This window comes from Branchiostoma lanceolatum, chromosome 3 (genome assembly GCF_035083965.1).
Source record: "Branchiostoma lanceolatum isolate klBraLanc5 chromosome 3, klBraLanc5.hap2, whole genome shotgun sequence".
In the NCBI taxonomy this organism is placed as follows: domain Eukaryota; kingdom Metazoa; phylum Chordata; class Leptocardii; order Amphioxiformes; family Branchiostomatidae; genus Branchiostoma; species Branchiostoma lanceolatum.
Window position 1 is genome coordinate 26,843,966 of NC_089724.1, and position 5,369 is coordinate 26,849,334.

Genomic DNA, 5,369 nt, shown 5'->3' on the forward strand with positions numbered 1-5,369 from the left:
ATCAGCCCAGAATCCAGCCGTAACCGTTTTCTGTCGACAATTTTCGGTAACTTCCGGCCGCGTGACGTCACAATGCCCAAGCACATTGAGCCATGACCACGTGATTATTTCTTCGGAAGCGTTCGGGACTTATCGGTCAGAATCGAGCATGTTCGGAAGATTTGAAATGATGGCTGGCCTCCAACTTCCAAGTGCTCAGATTTTTAATGAGTTCCTATCACACAACGACATCACATTTTTGCTCCATGATGGTCGATATGCGATGGGATAGTGTTATCTAAACTTAGTTTGGATTGAAATCAGAAAAAAATGATTTTGAATATATGACTTTCAGCGCCCTAATATTGCTTAGGTTACCTTGAACAAAACATTTTTGGCCCAGTTTGGACCCCGTTCTGTCATTTTAGTTGCAAAAAAAGTCCGGGTGTTTGAGGGTTAATTACTCTCCGGCCTAGGGAAAAAAAGTGTTTCCGGTTACCTAACCGACCCTAGCAAAAATCCCTGACCCTAGCCTTTTTTTGGGTATCGATCACTGGGAAAAATAATTTCTGAACTTGAGTGATGAAAAACAGTGTGCGAAATACCCGCTTGCGCAGTTGTGCAGCGCAACGATATTTTGATTGGTGCAAGTTATTTCAAAACCCGGATTACGCAGTACGCTACCTAAATTTTGGGCCTGAGAACTCGATTTGCTGTTATTATTTGCACGAAGTAGAAAATTTGGACCAAGGAAGCTCTAGATCTACTCTTCTAACGTCACACAATGGCACACACCAACCTCCTTGCACACACACACACTCTCACTTTCGTAAATTTTCAATCAAAACACAGACATTGACCCCCCAACCAAACAAGTTAATAAAGTTACTGATACTTTTTCATTCGTTTGCATCCATAGTCAACTTGTTTTATTCTGCCTGAAACCAAGGACATTATATAATGTCTTTGCTGAAACGCACAAATCCGTCCGAAAAGAGAGCGCGGCACACGGTCGAAAGACGATATTTTGCAGCTTGCAGCCGCCATGATGGATTTTTGAATTAATGCTAAATATCGCGAGAGTGCGTGAGAGTAATGACGCAAACCTGCAGTACCGGTGACTACCGATAGAGGGCAGTGTTTGAGTTGCTGTTTATTTCTATGAGGCGAAGTGTTGCTGGTACTAGTGCTTTTTTTTTTTCGTTGGCAACATTGAAAAGTGGTAAATAAGTCCCTTTACTAAGCTGTCTGGGGTTTAAAAAGATTCTTAGCTTTGGAACAATTATTATAGAATAAACAAAGAAGGTTGTTAAAATGTTGTGACAGTGAGAAAGCAACTGGACAATGACATAGATTATTGCATTTAGTGATTATCATATATATATTATTATATGTATATTCGTAATGATTTACCTGCTACTTTTCCAATTGGTAATTTTATTCTGGGAGTGCTTTTATTAGATTTTGTTCACTCCCCTCCGGGCAGCACATTTTAAACCACATGAGAATTGAGTACTGTACAATGGTTAGGAGGGTGGCCCAAGCACTGTGAGGCCAACAGTCAGTGCATTTGATGTCACCTGTAAAACAAGAGCTTTTAAAAAAAGCTGGCGTTTCGGCTACGTTTATGAGTGTGAATTGTCTTTTCCCTTTACTTGAAGTAAAATCTGCCAGAGGAAGTCACTCAAGGGCTGTTCAGTCTATAAGAAAAATTGTCATTTTGGGAAATGAGTACTGTTTTAATAGAGAAAGGCAGATTGGGGAAAGCAATTTTGAAGTTACGTCACTTAACTTAAGTGCTTTTGAAAAAGCTGGTCTTGGCCTACAACTTGTACTTATTTGTAAAATGTATAATAGGCTCATTATAAAAGCTATCAATGTAATTATGTACATGGCACGCAATAAAACATAAAATTTGAAAAAGCACCATTGAATCATCAGCACTATGGTAATTAAGTGAAATAGAAGTTCATAACAGCTAAGGTTCTATCTAAAATGACTACCAAATGTCAAACAAATCAACAGCTACCTCATCCGTATTATTCTGGTTTCCGCATTCACAACATTTCTTCCTTATTTTCCTGGGTAATTTTGCTAAAATTCATGAAAATTCCCATAGTTTTGTGCCGAGCAGCGCCACTTTCCACGTCCGTGTTGTCTGAATGAAGTCGATACTGAACAATGGAGCATTTGCTACTGTAACAAAGGATCGCTGTTTTGCAAACAACATCAAGAGCCTCTGTTTACATCGGGGATAGAAGTTTAGTGGCGAGTGTTTTGCAAGAATCATCTTACCGCGCATAGGAGCCGCTGCACGGTATTTTCCATTACATGTACAATGAACAGAAAAATTCGAATGCCTGGTTTGGAATCTATGAAGTCCTGTTCATAAGACAAAGGCCTTGTATATATTAAATGAATATTTAAAAATAACAAATATAAAATATTTCTTTATTTATTAATGAAAAAATGATATTCATAAATATGATATTGATAGATTAATGTAATATCAATATATATTTTTGATATTCAATATCTAAAAAGAAAAAAAATCCATGCACGGACACGAACCCGGATCTTCTGGGCCGAAGTGCTTCGCGTTGCCAGATGGGCCACTCGCTGCGGTACGCAACCCGTCACTCTGTACGTAATGCTATAACCTCACTATATGGTATCATTTATGCCGATTTTTGGTCGTTTTCTTGACGAAATCATTTTTTTTCTTCTGCAATCTTGTGGAATAGATGTAATATGGTCATTTTTCAGGATATCAAAGTCCGAAACCACAATGCAATGATATTTCCGAACAGTCCGAGCAGTTACATGCGGTCGCCCTCCTGTGTGTCATGCAAATGTAGCCTGCCTGCCTTTTCGTGCTCCCTTGCCATATAAGGCAACAGCTATACAAGGATTTGGGAACGTATTGCCATATAAGGTCTTATTGTGTGCGACACAGTGTTGAACCAAGCTTCCCTGGTTCCTGCCTGCCTGCAAGGTAAAAGCCAGGACATTGCGTTCCGGCGCGAAGGCGCCGAAACGCAAAAAAGTGAATCCCTATCTACCGACCCATATTTTTTTTTGGACCGTAACAGGAAACACAACATTTTTTTTCCTAGGCCTCACCTCTCAAATAAACGTGAAGGTACGTTTATTTTTTTCGCCTCAAAATCCGCCCGGTACTTTCTTATTTTAGACGGTACATTAATTATTATTATTTTTTTAAAAATGGAGGCTTCTGTAACCAGAAATCCCGCTGAAATTGAAAGTTAAGGTTTTCAGACGCGACATGGACATTTCAAAATACAATTTTCATATAAATAACTTTGACAACCTCTGTTTACATCATAAACCAAAGCACGCTGATCAAAAAAAAAGAAACGTGTAGAGTAGAGTGCGCAGGGAATAATTCCTGCCCACTATCGGCAGCGCGGCGGAAGGATAAGTTGGAGGGGTACTTCTATTTTAGGGGGGTACTTCTATTTGAGAGGTGAGAGTAAAAAAAAAAAAAACTGGCACATGACCTCATCAATGTAATTTTCCTATCGGGCCCTTAGTATAATATAAAAGCATAAAAAGTGGAAATGGATGCTACCTTAACTTGTAAGCAAGCCAGGAAAATTGTAAAACGTCATAAAACACAGACAATAACAGACACAGAGGCATCGACAACAACACGACACCTCATTTTTATGGAGAAGTAACAAGATAGCTATCTGGACCAAGGGAAAGTTTTACTTATTTTTGAATCCTTACATTACTTAACAGGCTGTCTGCAAGTCCAGGGGAAACCATGAGGTGCCTCCTGCCTGTAGCTATCGCGTTGCTGGGCGTGGCCCTGATATCGTCTGTTTGTCTGTCTGCTGGAGGTTTGTGGCATTGATTTTCTCTTCCAATGCAATTTTGTCCTGAAATCAACTATACCATGCCATTTTTCACATTCATCATTTCATTGACTTCATCTGATATTACCTAACACTATAACAGATGCGAAGCTGCGGCGATCGCCACCAACGGCGAGGCGATCGCCACCAACGGCGAGGCGATCGCCACCAACAACCAGGCGATCGCCACCAACAGCCAGGCGATCGCCACCAACAACCAGGCGATCGCCACCAACCAGGCAACCACCACCAACCAGGCAACCACTACCAACCAGGCAACCGCCACCAACCAGGCGATCGCCACCAACCAGGCCAACACCACCAACCAGGTCAACGCCAGCAACCAGGTCAATGCCACCAACCAGGCGATCGCCACCAACCAGGTCAACGCCACCAACCAGGTCAACTCCACCAACCAGGCCAACGCCACCAACCAGGCCAACGCCACCAACCAGGCGATCGCCACCAACCAGGTCATTGCCACCAACCAGGCCAGCACCACCAACCAGGTCAACGGCAGCCAGGCCAATGCCACCAACAAGGCCAACGGTAACAAGGTCAACGCCACCAACCAGGCCAACGCCACCAACCAGGCCTACGCCACCAACCAGGCCAACGGCAGCCAGGCCAACGCCACCAACCAGGCCAACGCCAGCCAGGCCAACGCCACCAACCAGGCCAACGCCACCAACCAGGCCAACGCCACCAACCAGGCCAAAGGCAGCCAGGCCAACGCCACCAACCAGGCCAACGCCAACCAGGCGAACGCCACCAACCAGCCGAGCGCCACCAACCAGGCAAACGCCAACCAGGTCAATGCCACCATCCAGGCGAATGCCAACCAGGCCAAGTGAGAATGATTCAAATTTAAGTCTGCTAGTACTTAAAGAAGTATGCTACATAGGTATGGGCGGTACATACTGTTATATTGAGCCCATAGGTATGGGCTCAATATATTGTTTTATGTCAGGTTTCTTCTCCCCCCCCCTTCTCCTGTCAAATCTTCAAATCGATTCATCATTTTTAGACCAAATGACCTGAAATTTGGCTCATAGGCAGAATAGGCAAATACCCCTAGGTGTTTTTTTTCCATTTTCGCGATCATCGCGAAAATGGATATTGAGACGGGATCATATGATGGGTGCGTGCGTAAACCGACCGACCATGGTACGATCTTGATTAACCCTGCAGCCATGTACTACGTAATAAAATCGTAAGGTGTCGCTTTTGATAGAGTTGTGATACAGTATCCCGGATGTAAAACATGCATCGAAAATTACATGCGATCCATGGATCTTGGAAGGTAGTACATTGCATCCATGTTTTTATACATGGCTATATTACATCTATACCACAAAACTGAACAAGAAGAAACTAGTTTTGTCAAGAAAATGACAAAAAATTTTACCATGCATAGAGGTTTTACCATTATATACCTTTAAAGTAATTTACCAGAATGACTAGTACCACTAGCTCGTCGTGGAAGGTCGTGACGTGTAGACTCGAAGG